The 16,137-nt window shown below is 43.0% G+C and overlaps 1 long non-coding RNA gene across 2 annotated transcripts in view; it reads right to left on the bottom strand.

Moving 5' to 3' along the window:
• The window catches only part of LOC102486126 (uncharacterized), a 26,376-nt gene extending 10,951 nt beyond the window's left edge, over positions 1-15,425 (bottom strand). The window contains exon 1 of one of the 2 annotated variants that reach the window (XR_334171.2): positions 15,332-15,425. This is a non-coding gene — a long non-coding RNA (uncharacterized LOC102486126). Of the gene's footprint in view, positions 1-12,630; positions 12,900-15,331 lie in introns of those variants that run through there. The other variant, XR_334170.1, reaches the window with a different exon arrangement.
• Between the last annotated feature and the right edge of the window lie 712 nt (positions 15,426-16,137).

Below are 16,137 nucleotides of genomic sequence, written 5' to 3'. Positions count from 1 at the left end.
GTGTGCCCAGAGCGCCCAGCCCCCCCCCCCCAATGGCTCGCCCCATTCCTGTGGAAGCCTATCTCAGAGAGGGGACAAAGAAGTAGCCAGGCTACTTTGCTGCCTCGTTCCCTTTGGGCTCTGTGACTTCGGCGAATACTAATGATTGCCGAGTGACCTGGTACAAATCAGCACTTATCACTGGGTAGGGACGTAACGCTGGGGCAATGTCTGTCTGGGGTGATGTAGAGAGCTGGGTAGAGCAAATGGGAGAGCCGAGAGGAAGAGTCTTTCAGAAGCGGGGGGAGGCCTCGGAAATCACAGGGTACACCCCAGGGCTGGGCACCTCGGCAGAAAAGAAAACATCTCCTGGAACATAGTTCTAGAACCCACTTCTGTGTCACAGGGCTGCCCCTTTGGGATGGTGTGGGCCCAGTGGGGCAAACCCAACAGGCAAGGGTGCAAGAGAAGGGGAGAGAAGGGAAAGATCACCTGGGCTGAGGAAAAGGAAGAAGGCACCGTGTCTAAGCTTTTCAGAGTTCACCAAGTGCTCCCTTGAAAAGTTGCTCAACTTAGCAAATAAACATTCAAGACACTCAGTAAAACCTTAATTTCAAATTAGCACCAAAATATGTTTTTCAGGATAAATATGTCTCACACAATATTAAATGTGCATTTTTAGAATCAATAGGTCCCATGCAACATTTTAGGGTGCGTGTGCTCGCGGAAGAGAGAAATATAGAGAGAGTGAGAAGGAAAGTGAGAAATCACCCCCTGCAAGGATGGCCATACTGCAATCCTTTCTCCTCCATTCTCCTCCGGGGATCTTGGGCATGCATACACATGTGCCTGACACGATTTTCGAGACACTGGGCCTGGGACTTGAACCATGGTCAACCATGTGGGAATCCAGTGACATAATGGCTATGCTATCTGCTGGTCCCTTAAACACACTTTTGAAAATTACTAGAAATCTAATGTCCAGTTAAATTTGAATTTTAGATTTTAAAATAGAGAATAACTTTAATTATAAGTTTCATGTGATTTTTGATACATGCTTTAAAAATTCAGTGTTTAGGGAACCAGCAGTTAGCGTAATGGCTATGTCGCTGGACTCCCACGTAGTTGACCGCGGTTCGCGTCCCGGACCCGGTGGCTTAAAACTCACACCGGGTGCATGTGCGTGCGTGCCCAGGATCCCAAGAGGAGAATGGAGGAGAAGGGATTGCGGCGTGACCATCCCCCCTGGGGGGTGATTTCTCGCTTTCTGTCTCTAATGTCTCTCTCTGTCTGGAGAGCGCACGTGCCCTATAGTGAAAATCTCTCCAAAAAAAAAAAAAAATTCAGTGTTTATCTGATTTTGAGTGTAACTGGTTGTTCTGTATTTTATTGTTCTGTATGTCCCCAGGTCTGTACTCCCAACCAGAATGAAAACCCTCAAAGACTGGAACCAGCAGATGGCACAATAGTTACATTGGTGGACTCTCATATAGTCAACAGCAGTTCGAGTCCTGGGCCTGGCATCTTAGAACTCATGCTGGGCATGTGTGCATGCATGCCCAAAATCTCAAGAGGAGAATGGAGGAGAAAGGATTGCAGTGTGGCCATCCCCTCTGAGCAGTGATTTCTCACTTTCTGTCTCTCTGTCTCTCCAGTGAGCACACATGCCCTATAGCAAAAGTCTCTCTCTAAAAACAAGAAAAGAGAGAAAACTCCTAAAGACCAAGACTGTTTCAGCCACATTCTCTCTGTATTCTATGTGCTGTTTACTTTGCTCTATAATGGAGTACAGACAGGCACAACAATGGAGGTAAGTGTGCACATTCTGCAGTATGACTGTCCTGGCCTTGTCTGCTATAAGCTGTGCAATCTTGGGCAAAGAACTTAATCACTGTTTTCTAGATTTTCTCATCTGCTAAATGTAAAGCACAGTAGTTGCTTGACTTAGAGAGTTGTTATAAGGAAACAGTACATGCAAAACATGGACTATATTATAGGCTTATGGAAAGTTCTCAATAAATATTAGCTATCATTCATTATTATCATTATTGTATACTCAATAAATAAGGGAGGGTGATAGAGAGAAACTAACCCGTGGATGTTAGAGACCTGTCCAAGCTGACCCTGCGCTTTTCCAACCAGCTTTATGACCTCTAGAGAAACTTTTCCATGGTGGTTTCAAGATTCCTTCCAATTCTAAAATTCCATAATTTAAATAGGTCAGGTGGGTTAAAACCATATCAAAAGGAATAAAACCATATCAATAGAAATGTGTAGGGGCTAAGAGGGTTAGAAAGTGGAAGTGCAATGGGGGATGTTTCAACAGATACACACACACGCACACACACACACCCCACAAGGCTTGTCACAAAGTGCAATGCGTCTGGCCTTATCACTGCTTTGATTTTAGGAAGGCTATGTTTTCATACTTAGATACAAACAACTAACTGCTTTGGAACAGAGCATTTCTGCCTCAACTTGGATTTGCACCCAAAGAAACTGAGTTCCATGGTCTGGATAGTTATGTCTTTCCCAGATTCATATGTTGAAATGCTAACCCTCCAGGTGTTGGTATTAATTAGGAGGTGGGAGCTTCAGGAGATCAGTAGGCCATGGGGACAGAGCCCTCATAAATGGCATTAGTGTCCTTGTAAAAGGGGATAGAAAGCAGCCTTTGCCCCTTCCACCACATAGACACAGAAAGAAGACTCTATCTGAAAACCAGGAAATGAGCCTTCACCAGATGCCTTGTTTGCTTGTGCTTGATCTTGGACTTCCCAGCCTCCAGAACTGTGGGAAATAAATTTCTATTACATATAAGCTACCCAGTTTATGGTATTTTGTTATAGCAACTCAGACTAAAACACCTAGTGTATTGTCAGGATGGCCAAGTGGAGAGTCTTCCCAGTTGGCAGACAACCTAACTGTAATAAATATAGTTATGATAGCTCAGGATCAAGACATCTGAGAAGCCACAGTCCACACTTTCTATGTGACCTTTAATGGCCCAAAGTGATTCCACTATAATTTGCAATGGCTCCAGATCATTTCAAATCTCACTAGTACTTTTTTTTTTTTTTTGAGAGGTTTTTTGCTATAGGGCACATATGCTCGCTGGAGAGACAGAGAGACAGAGAGACAGAAAGCGAGAAATTACCCCCCAGGGGGGATGGTCACACCGCAATCCCTTCTCCTCCATTCTCCTCTGGCATCCTAGGCACACACACAAACGCGCCCAGCATGAGTTTCAGCCACCAGGTCCAGGACTCAAACCACGGTTGACTACATAGGAGACCAGTGACATAGCCATTATGCTAACTGCTGGTCCCACACTAGTACTTTTTATAACTATTTCTCATTATCCCTGTGAAATGATCACTTAGCTATAAAGAACCTCTCATGTTATTCTGAGGAAAGAGTATGGACAGCAGGAAGCCAGGGAGAGGCAGACACCTTTACAGCAATGGTTTCCTCCCTAGAGGCTCTTTCTTGCAGCAGGTGATAGAGGGGAACACAGGAGAAAAGAGGCAGTCAGAAGCTCTGCTAACAACATGGACTCAGGATTGAACTCAGAGGCCTTTGGGGAAAGACATAATAAAGAGAAGATACAGTCCCTTACCCCAGTATAGTCACAACACACTGAGGAAGCAAAATCATTTGTCAATATGAAAATGACTTAAAAGGCTAGCGTAGCAATATACAGGTGCAAGGAAATACAAGGCAGATGAGGTGCATCTGTGCTAAAATGGCAGGGAAGGAGCCTCACAAACCTAGTCAAGATGCAAACTTTCAACAGATATGTGGTTTGTTGGGAAGGATGAGTGTCTTGAGAAGATCAAGAATATTCTGTGCAAAGTTGGAAGCTTCAAGAGCATGGCAGGCAATGGACACTAGTAGAAGCCTCATTAAGGAACTCAGCTGGGTGTTAATTTATAGTCTGTTCATTCTACTCCCTGAGTTTTATGCCTAAAGTCAGACATGTGTTCATAGATATGTTTATATCAGTTGCACTTACTATCAAAATTATTTAGTTTAATTAAGATGTTTTGTGAATCAATAAAATGTGGGAAAATTAAAAAAAAAAACATGGAAAGCAACTGTAGATAGCAGAGGCAGTGTGGGAGGAGCGTGGGAAATGGCAGAGGGTAAGAGGGAGGGAATCAGAACAGGAGGGGGAGAAGGAAGCAAAACATATAAGAAATAAGAAATAGAAAATTATTCATTGAAGATAACGTGTATGGTAATATCTTTGATTGAGTCAATATACAGTGTATTCTGAATGAGAAAACTCATTTTGTATGCTACCATGATATACAGTGAATGAGTGTAAAATAAATGTAAAATAATTTTTTTAAAAAAAAATGGAACTAAGCAGGAGACAAGTGAGGTCCTCAGCCTTAGATTGGCTCTCAGGCCAGGTTGCATGTCAATAATTAGGTTTTCTATAGTTGTTATGTTTCTTTTGCACTGTGACTTAAGGGCATTTGGAAAGCACTGAATGGTTCACCAATTTAATAAAAATATTTCCACTACCAATCTGAAACCCCGCTCACTGATTCATTTATATTATACATTACAGGGGGTGTATAAATTGACTCATTGTCTAGGGGGAAAAAATGGCTATGGCTCATGAAATCACAAATCACATTCTCTTTAAGTAGCCATTCAACCCTCAGGAATTTATCCTGCAGATATACTTAGACACACACCAGATATTTTATTTTAGCACTGTGCACAAGACCAAAACATTGAAGCAACTTAAATGCTTATCACAAAGAGATTAGTTAACTCACCGATTGATACACCTATTGGATAAGTGCAAATTAATAAAGAATGTGGCAGTTCTTAAATACTGATATGGAACAATCTCTAAAATATATTGTTGGGAGAAAATGTCAAGGCATAATAAATTCTAGAGTAAGTGGTCATATTATTAAAAATGAAAGGGATCTCAAAGAGGAGGGACACAACTTCCCACTCATTGGTATGGACTACACTTCGTGACTTTCTTCCAAGAATATTACATGAGAAGTAACTGTATGGTGAAAAACCTGACAACCATTACCTCATCCAGATCATCAAAATTGTCATCAGTGGTAAGTCATGCTGAAATATAAGAGGATGTTGTACAAGTGTTTAAAGGCATGGAGAACAACTCTGGAAACTAGAGTCACTGTGGGAGGAGGGTGAGAAATGGAGGAGGGTAAAAGGGAGGGAATCAAGGGGAAAAAGAAAGAAGCAAAACATTTAAGGGGCACAAAAATGGAAAATGATCTGTTGAGAATATGTATGGTGATTTTTTTTTTTTTTGGAGAGATTTTTGCTATAGGGTGCTTGCACTTGCTAGAAAGACAGAGAGAGACAGAGAGACAAAAAGCAAGAAATTTCCCCCCCCCCGGGGGGATGGCCATGCCGTAATCCCTTCTCCTCCATTCTCCTCTCAGGATCTTGGGCACACATGCACACGCGCCTGGTGTGAGTTTAAGCTACCGGGTCTGGGACTCGAACCGTGGTCGGCTACATGGGAGTCCAGCGACATAGCCATTATGCTAACTGTTGGTCCCGTATGGTGATATCTCTGACTGAGCCAATATACAGTGTATTCAGAATGGGTCAACTCATTTGGTATACTGTAATGACACACAGCAATGGAATGTAAAATAAATAAATAAAGTAAAAATATATAATAATAAAAAATAAATACAAAAGGACTTCAAAAAGTTCATGGGAAAATGGAACTTAAGTATAGGTTTATTTTGGTACCTAAATTTTTTGAAACCCTTGCATAGTTTCCTTTTTTAAAGGCATTATTTATTTAATTTCATTATTTTTATTAATATATATACACTTTTTTTAAGTTTCACCAGAGAGAGAGAGAGACAAAAGATAAGTGAGAAAGCAAACCACCAGATCTAGAACTCAAACCACAGTTGACTAAGTGGGAGTCCAGCACCTTAATTACCATGCCACCTGCCAGCCTCACATAGTTTTCTCATAATATGCATTTTCCATGGATTTTTTGAAGACCCTAAAAATACCCTGGGTAAATGTTATTAGGAGAAAGGCATTTCACCACTGAGGTCATCCTGTCAAAAACTCATAAATCCTGTCTAATTATGAGGAAAACATTAGTTAAACCCAAATGAGAAACCTCTTCAAAACTGATGGGGTCATTTGCAAAATTGTCACAGACCAGGGGTGACTAAGGGAGACATGACAACTAAATTTAAGGTGGACTCCTGGAACCAAAATGGAGCATCGAGGTAAAACTGGTAAAATATGATAAGTTACAGAATTTAGTTTATTGTCATGTTATCGGGGTTGTTTCTCTGGCTATGACAAGCATACCATAACAAGGAAGAGAAGATGCCCACAAAACTGGAAATTGGGTGATGGAGCATATAGGGACTCTGTAATATCTTAACCACTGTTCTGTAAATTTAAGACTATCCTAAAATAAAGCATTCATTAAAAATTAAAAGAGGCAGAAATTATATAGTTGCCCTAGTATGCATAAAACATTTCTCTGGGGGGCCAATAGGTGGTGTGGTGGTTAAGGGTGCTACACTCCCACATTGCTGACCACGGTTCAAGTCCCAGACCTGATGGCTTGTTTTCTCACTTTCCCTTTCTCTCTCACACACTCTATTCCTCTCTGGTCAAATTGAAACAAATAAGTAAGTAAATAAGGTTAAATAAAATAATTCTTTAAAAATAAAACAACATTTCTCTGTGAACAGGCAATAAAGTAGTCATTTCAGCTGCCTCTAGAGAAGAGCCTGAGTTGCTAGAAAAACAAATTTCACTGTAGACACTTCCACATTTTAAGTTATAAATCATGCAAATACACTACCTCTTTAAACAGAAGAAAATGTACATTTTACAAAAATAAAACAGAATTTTTCATGTAGGTTAAGTTTGGTTCTAAAAGATATCTCAGGTTTTTTGTTTGTTTGTTTGTTTGTTTATAAGAGGTTTTTGCTACAGGGCGCGTGCGCTCGCCAGAGAGAGGACAGAGAGACAGAAAGCAAGAAATCACCCCCCAGGGAGGGATGACCATGCCACAATCCCTTCTCCTCCGTTCTCCTCTCGGGATCTTGGGCACACGCGCCCGGTGTGAGTTTTAAGCCACCGGGTCCGGGACGCGAACCGCAATCGACTACGTGGGAGTCCAACAACATAGCCATTACACTAATTGCTGGTCCCAAGATATCTCAGTTTTGTAATACACTCTTTTTGAGTAACATGTTAAAGTGGTAGCTCTCCAAAGAATAAATTAACTTGTATTTATTGGCCCTTTTAATAAGTTTGATGGCCCCAAAGCTCAAGGCTCCAAGAATGGAACCAGAACATGCATGTTTTGAAGGAAAAGTAAACAGTGGGAATGCTCTATATGGTGTTGCCCAAGAAGACCCAGAGTATCTGAGAGACAAAAATGGAGGGATGTGGTACCAGAGGAATGACAGGACAAGGAGAGAGAGAGAAAAGGCCCAAAGGCAAAGACTGGAAGCCATGGAGACGGACTTGGCTGGTGAAAAAGACATGGAAGAGTCAGCTCTCCCTCTTCCCAGCAGACTGCATTCTACATCCCAGTTCCAAAACCGCTCTCTGCCTTTTGGCCCTTAACCAAGAGAAATAGACTGAACCGTTGGACTTTGCAAGGACACGCTGGACCATGCAGGAGTTGACGCTAGTTATTCTTTCCTGCCCTTACCCATCACCTTTCTGTTTCAGCCACTACTTGGCAAAAAACAACTGAACCGGGAGGTGACGGAGAATTGAATTCAAATTTGACTCCAGGAAGGAAACCAGGCTCTTCAGGCAGAGCCCTGAGCTGGAGAGAAAGGGCACAGGATTAACAGGTCCCCATGCCAGCAAGGGCCAGGAGCCAGAGGACACCCACTGAGAGAGGCAGGGAAACGGTTAATAACTCAAGGTGACAAATTAAGCCAGCTACTCAGGGGCTCCAGTTTGGCTGATTGCGAAGTCAAAACAGAGCTGTCGGAAACTGGGAAGGCGCTGTCACTTTTACTGTATTTTTCCACACATATATTTTTTTATTATTATTATTTTTTTTAATTTGGAAATGTTTGTGAGGAGTTGGAAAACACAGGCCGGCGAACTCCTGGGGTCCAAGAGGGGAGGCACAGTGTCTTTGCTGGTATCTCCATCCAGTTTAGATCAGCAGCTCCCCAAGGGCATCAGCCAACAGTGGCGGGGGAGGGGGCCCGCCTGCCGCTACTCCCACCCCATGGAAACCTCCTCACCTCCTCACGTTTTCCCTGCCCCTCTGTGCCAGCATGCAATGTCCTGCCAAATCACTCTGACAGCCTGCTCCCTCCACCAGCCACACCAGAGTTCAGCAGCCGCTTACAGAGAACAGACAGAGGAAGACACAGAACTTCCTTACCCCAGAAGTAGGCACCAGGAATGAATGCCGAAGCAGAGGCAGAGGAGAACTCAAAGGCTCTGCACCTATCCCGGTTGAAACAGTTGGCGAGGACTCAGCTTTCTCCATGCCTAACATTTAAGCTACTAGCCATGGGAATTCACTAAAAGGCAACTCTGGGCTCAGGATGCCTCAAATGATGGTGTGCCCCTTTTCAGAGAGAGTATAGGAGCTTCGTACGGGTGGTGACAGACGTCCTGTGAGGTTTATCTGCACTGTGGAGCTGACAGCCCTTGAGCTTCTTCGTCTAACCTTCTAGGCATAAGTACTCTCTGAGCACTGCCTTTCAAAATTACTAGGTGCATTCTCATCACAACTTAACATTTAAAACACTTCCTGTATTGGAGGGCCTATCCTCATTGTAGCCTCCATTTTTGCATTATTTTAAACTCCTTGTCGTACAGGTGACAACTTTCAAATGAAGATAAATCTGTCCCCCTGCCCCTGCAGACACACACACACACACACACACACACACACATGCATACACGTGCTTGTGATTTATTCTGCAGGGACATCTCCACTCGGCATTTCTACTCCGAATTTTAGTTTAGTAATTATCTACTCAGAAGAAAACAGAATGGTTTTGCTGAGTGAATTTTACACAAGAGAAAAGAGGATAAAATGTACTGGACGCATGCGCTGGTACGCACGCACACACACGCATACACACACTCCTCTCTCCTCTCTCTGTAGGCAAGGACAATTTCTGCACTCTATTGCACTTGCTTCTGAGCCCCCCCACCCCCCGCCAAAGAATGCCGGGTCTGATAACCCCGAGACAGCTGCTCTTCCAGTGACTCACCCAGTGAAAGCTTTCCCTATCATTTGGCCAAAGCTGTAATACTTAGGTCTTGGATCCCCTAATGTTGACTCGGGGCTAATTCCAGGTGGGTCACTCACCAAAGACCCTGTACACCCGGTTGCTGTCTCTGACCCATCTCATGGAGTAGTGCAGAAATACAATTCTCCTATTGTTCTCTGGCTTGGGGGTTGTGGGAAGGGGGAACAAGGGCACACAAACCCCCCCTCAAAAAGATTAGTGCAATTATTAGCCCACAGTAATGGCTATAAGCCAATCTGCTCTGAAATCCTCCTGAGCACCAAGTCACCTAGGAGTCTCTTAAAGTCCCAAACACAAGACTGTGTGTTCTCCTGAATTTTGCCATGTTGTTCTCGAAGGCTGCTGGGCCAGTAGTTAATGTCTCTCTCACCCACAAGGCTAATAAGCAGAGAAAGAAACAGTGAATAATGCACGTGTCTGAGCCTCAGGTCCCCATGCCCCCATAAGTCTGTAAAAGGCAGATGCCCGGGGCCAGACGCCACTGGTAACTGTTTTACCCAGCATTGTTGGGCCCAAATGCTTGTTAGAACTCAGCATTTTGTGACTTGCGGTTAGTGCTCATGGCAGATCTCTCAAGCAATGAGGTGCTTTCTCGTCCTTTCACCACGTATGAGCACTGCTCTTTAGATCTCTGTGCCGCCACTAGCTCTGCTGGCCATTCTGGGTCTCCCTTCAGCGGTTACAGGAAAATCAATTAAACCACGTTCCAGGACTCAGTGGATGTGGAGTTTCACTTCGTGCACATTTCAAATCATAATCTCAGACAAAGGAAAGTCTAATATGAGAGTCCCCAGCATATGTCGATTAACTATCAGTGATGATGGGAGATAGACAAAGAAGGAAAGTTGAGGGATACAAAGGTTTGGGATATATATATGTGACACCAAAACCAACAACTGATTGAATTTAAGTCACTGATCAATGAGACATGAAAAGAATTTGTCAATTGAATCAAAAAACCAAATACTTCACCCAAGAGAACATATACATTGTATAGATAGACACAGAGGTGCACAGTGCCCTAAATCGATACCTACAGGTCAGCCCTTCAATCATTCAATAATTGTTGAATCCCTACTATGTTCCTGGCATCAATTAAAGCCAAATGTTTGGTAGGTTTCTCTTAGAGCAGTCACATGGAAAGCCCAGGTATTTTTATAGAAACCCATGCCCCTTGGAAAATACAGGTTCGGGGCGGGGGGAGAAAGCTTAAATGCTGAGCAAATAAAGAGACAATTTCCTATGCAATGGCAAGTTGAGGAACTTTTCCAGCATCTACTGTTCATTACTGGGAAGACCCAGATACGTTAAACTGCATACATGTCTTTGAAATGCATTTAGGAGGTATGAAATAAAACCCCGCTCCTACGAACGAATACCTTGTCTCTGCAGCATTTGGTCTCATTTCTCACACAGCAGCCTGTCAGAAAGGTCTCTGTGGAGAGATCTAGACCCTAAGTGACTTAGTGACAATGACTTACTATTGTTACTGTCAATATTTTATACTCATACACACACCACTGAACAGAACGAGCAGTGTATCACTACTCTTGCTTACAACTCTCGTGGCGTACGTGCTAATGCGTATTTTTAAATGCACACACACAGTCTATTTGTCATCTGGAAAATCCAGAATTTTAGTTAAACCCAAGAAAGACTTCCTTCGCAACATCTGGAAGATAACTGAAATATCTGATGACTTAGTTTCTCTACTGGCAAAATGGAGGTAAATAAGAATATTAAATAGTCATTTGGAAAGCACTTACAGTAGTGTGATGAAATGTATCGCATAAATATAAGAGAATCTACATCTTATGGAATGTACATATACACCGGACCAGTTTTTAGTATTATTCACTAATAAAAAGATGGATGCAAATACATAACTGCTGGAACAGCTCTTTCCTTGAGACACGCAGAACTAAGTACCTGATACAATTACACTGTCCATAAGCAATATGGGCATTTTCCAGGCTATGTCGCACAAACCTTTAAAGTATGTCTATTAAATTGAATTGAGTATTTCCATTCAAGTACAAACACAGCACAAACCCATTTAAATCCTGAACTGTTCTCTACAAAACTGATTACCGATTGTCATTTCATTCAGGTTTGTTACTATAACAGATCATATTCCCTGGAATGGTAATTTTGATCCCGAAAAAGGAGAACTAAAATCAGAGCAAAGAATAGCCAGACTGGGAACCAGCAGTTAGCGTAGTGGCTATGTCGCTGGACTCCCACGTAGTCGACTGCGGTTCGTGTCTCGGACCTGGTGGCTTAAATCTCACGCCGGGCGCGTGTGCATGCGTGCCCAAGATCCCAAGTGGAGAGTGGAGGAGAAGGGATTGTGGCGTGACCATCCCCCCTGGGGGGTGATTTCTTGCTTTCTGTCTCTATGTCTCTGTCTGTCTCGCGAGCGCACGCGCCCTATAGCGAAAACCTCTCCAAAAAAAAAAATAGCCAGACTCAGGCCAGCAGGTGGCGTGAAGGTTAAAGTGCTGGATCTCACATGGCCAACTGCGGGGTTCAAGTCCCAGACCTGGTGACTTGTAAGTTACACCAGGAAAGTGCCCAGGATCCCGAGAGGAGGATGGAGTAGAGGGGATTATGGTATGGCAATCCCCCCAGGGAGCAATTTCACACTTTTCCTCTCTGTCTTTCTCTGACAAGCACACACACTCTACAGCAAAAACAAAAACAAACAACGAAAGGAATGTATAAACTCTGATGAAGCACAGAGGCCCCAAACCCTGGGGTCCCCCCTTTCATCTTTAGTCACTCATCAACTGAAAGGTCAGTCTGTGAGAGCTCAGTTCAGTAGCTCCTGTAGTGGGTGAACTTTCTAGACGAGGGCACTGGATACCAACACTCTGTGCGAAACTGGATCCCTAGCTGGTGCCCACTGCCTACTCACTATGTCCTGTATACTCTAATAACTCCCATGTTTGCTTATGCAGAATTGTGCAGATTGAGAGTAAAGGAGAATTTAGAGGGGGTAAGGGCAATTGATAGAGGCCCAACCAGGAACAAGAAGACTCGTGGCAACAAACTTGCTTCTTGTTAGAAGAATCGTTCGTACCTCTCTCCATCCGTTGCCGATCATCCCCCCAAATCAAGAGTTCACCTAGCTCCCTGCCCCAATTCCTACACATCAATGCAATTCCTCTGCAGAGATCTGCCTGCTTCTCACACTGCAGGCAGCCAGAAGAGGCTGCTTGGACGCTGCGCTCAACGACTAGTGCCCAAAGCAAGGCAAACAAGAGAAGCCATGAGGATCACAGCTGAATCATTTGTCCAAGTTGAAGAAAGTCAAATTCGACTGACAGACAGCTTTTTAACCCAGGCAGCTACTCACCTGGATCTGACATGAGGCTTGACCAAGAAAGTCAGGGAAAAATCCAAAGTCCAAATAAGCCAATCCAAGGGTCTCTACCCTGCCATCTTTTCCTCTGTCCCTTGGCCTCAGGTGAGGCTTAGCTGATCAAGGATTTGGACTTTTAAGTTCAGCAAGACTGTCGAAAGGAAGTAAGGGGTCTGCTCTAACCCTTCCACTATTCCTCTGTCTCGAAGCAGCTTCTGATGCCGAAAGCAGATCCTGCTGGAGTGCAGGATGCTGGCTCAGACATCGAATGAGCCCACAGAACACCTCAATCCGATCTTTTATAGTGCTTTGTTTATTACCCGTGTGCCTTTATTTCATAAGGGAACTGAGAAAGAGAGAGAGAGCGCAGGAATGATGAAGATGACTATGAGTAGCAAATCCAAAGACACCTTTTCTTAAGCCTCATTCATAGCGGCGAATGTGGCCAAACAACCCGGCAATTGTTCTCTCAAATGTCACCTTCTGTATGGGCCACTGTGCCGATAAAACACAGCTCTCTCGTTTTGGCTCCCCCTTCCCCCCCCTAAAAAATTACTGTGTTATCCTCCAAATATCTCCAGAGAAATTGAACCGACAAGGAAAGCTTTTCTTCTTCGCCCTCCCCGCTGCCCCTCCCTCCCGCTTTTTCTTTCTTCTTCACGCGGCTTGAACAATTTGGCTCTGTTCTGGGTGCATTCCTGTGGCCCATTCTCTTTCAGTCCCCCCGTGCAGGCCTGAGGACGGTGGGCCAGGAGAACACAGGCCCACATTCAGACCCAGGATGGCGCTTGGGGGTGGGGGGAGGGGTGGGGAGAAGTGAACCCAATGTACCTGTGACTGTTGCGCCACCAACTTAATACCTGGGCAGGAAGACAAAGGCTCTTTAGAAAAAGTCCCAGCGTTGGGGCAACCCATCCCCCACCCCGCAGGAGTTCAAAAGATAACAGGAGCTGAAAATAAGGCTCTAACATAATTAAAGTTCCCCAAGTCATTTCAGGAGATATTGCACGTGTTGACAGAGAACTTGCTGCCCGGTCCTCTTGATGAACCACCTGCGAATACACGAGGCGATCCTTTTACGCTTTGTGCGTGCATACCCATGTGCACATGTGCACCTGTACCCAGACACGCATCCGGTTATGGACGAAATGGCCAACACCCTCAGAATCCTAAGTCTTTTCACATGTCAGAGGTGTAACCACTGCTAGGACAGTCCCTGCTATGGGAGGAACCTACAAAATGAGAAAGCCCTGTCAACATGCACTCTTTTATTCTTCACAAAGGGTAAGTGGGCCTTTTGAAATTTTTTTATTTTTTGTATTTATTTTTTGTTGGGGTCCAGAATTGGCACTTGCCTGTGTAAGAGGGTAAGAGTTCTGATGATGAAGGGGAGGGGATTACTAGGATCTACGCAAATTCTGAAGCCTTGGGAGGACCTCTCTTCGCAAATGGGCAGGTGTCACTCCCATTAATAGGGCAGGCTCCAAACGTCGGCTTCAAGACCACACCTTATGGTCCTTAGCTCCATGGTCCTTTGCCCAAGATTTTCATTCAGAGAGAGGATTTTAAGCAGAAAACTGGAAAGCCATGACACAAGAGCAAAGCCTACATGGCAACTGGGAAAAATAAATAAATAAATAAATAAATAAATAAATAAATAAATAAATAAATAAATAAAAGGGGGGGCGTATAAATGGGATTTTTAATACCACTAGGATTTTTGTTATCTCAGAAAATAATAAACACACACATAGAACATTGCTCTGTGTCACTGCTTATTTGTTTCCGAAGATGGCCATTAGCTCCATGAGACAGGAACTCTTACTGCATCTCCAGCATCCAGCACATGTACTATGGAATAACTTGCCTTGAATGCTGGAAAATTCCAGATTTACAGGAACAAGAACAACGAATATGCAGTGGTGTGCAGGAGCCGGCTTGTACACACTCACAGGAGCCGATTGTTAAATTTACAAGAGTTTCGCAAGCCCATCGTTAAACATGGCCACTATTAAAAGTTAAATCCTATAAACTTACAATTAAGTAAATAATAGTGAAAACAAAGATAATGAGCATCACTTCCTTATCTTTTTACAATGTTTTCCTATTACCTATCCCCTTGAGGTTATTTACATCTGTCATGGTTCCATGGGAGCTCTGTAATGGTGGCTACCATGCTTCTCTTCCCTACGCTGGCCTGGTAATGTCTCATTTCCAGCTGAAAATTGGCTGTGGTGGAGGCCAGCAGATGGCACGGTGGTTAAGTGTACTGGACTCCCACATGACTGACCGTGGTTCGAGTCTGAGATCTGGCAGCTTGCTTTCTTACTTTCCCTCTCTCTCTGTCTCTGTCTCTCTCTGGTCAAATTAAATGATAATAATGACAATGAATACAATTAAATAAAATAATCCTTTAAAAAAGTGGCTTTGGTGGGGCCTTAACACCATGAAGATGTAGAAATGCTATAAATCATGGTTTGGTTCATGGTTTCATAATCATTTATATTTAAGAGTGTTGAGGAAAATAGTGATATAGATTAAATATCATGTTATCATATGAATCATATGGATTAAATATCATATGTCCTGTTTAAGGTTTATAGATTGTGAAAGACACAAAATAAAAAAAATAATTAAGGAAATATTCTTGTAGATTTTAGAAGTTACTCTCTGATTGAGAGAAGAAATGGCTTACATTGTTGACACAGGAGTGAGATTCCCACATGCATCTTCATTCATTCATCTTATTCCTTAACAAAAATGAAAATACCAACCAGGATTTCTGTTGCAATTACACTCTTCCTTTCGTCAGCTGCAAAAAAAAAAAAAATGTTTCTGTGGGAGTCAGCTACATGGAATTTATAATAAAAGTATTGCATATCTTATAATTATTACCCACTTTGTACTACACATTCTTTATGTTGATAAAATGTATAATAAGCTTATGCACGTGTATATATGAATATTTTATTTCACAGAGATGGTTGCTAAACATGTGCCACCATACCCTTGTCCAATGGCATAACTACATGAAAGGAAAGAGGACAATGTCAGTGAGTTGTAGGATGGTAATTAAACAGAGGTATACATGCACCTGTGTATGCATTCTCTTCCTCACTTATGCAGGCAGGGGTATCTCTATGCAATCTTTAATGGCGGCAAATCACAAAACACCGAAAGACTATTGGTAGGAAAATGTTGCCACATGAGTTATTCCTATCAGGGCACCAAGAATAGAACTCATCTCAGGACAGGCAAAGGATGCAAGAGCATACCCTTACATCTTTCAGTTATCTGGAAAGTGCTCTATATGGAGTCGTCAGAAAAGTCACGATGTATTATATGTCTGACAACCCAATAATTTCTAAGAGGACTTTCAGATATGTGATGTGAGCTTTATAAAGACCTCAGGGGAAAGACAGTATAGAGAGTCCCCACTTTATGGATGCGAAAGAAGGCTCAAAAGGCTTCTGTAGTTTGCCAAGTTTACACTATTGAAGA

This window comes from Tupaia chinensis, unplaced genomic scaffold, assembly GCF_000334495.1.
Source record: "Tupaia chinensis unplaced genomic scaffold, TupChi_1.0 Scaffold000159_1, whole genome shotgun sequence".
In the NCBI taxonomy this organism is placed as follows: domain Eukaryota; kingdom Metazoa; phylum Chordata; class Mammalia; order Scandentia; family Tupaiidae; genus Tupaia; species Tupaia belangeri.
The sequence above is the reverse complement of the archived record's forward strand: the minus strand, read 5'-3'. Positions and strand labels throughout refer to the sequence as shown.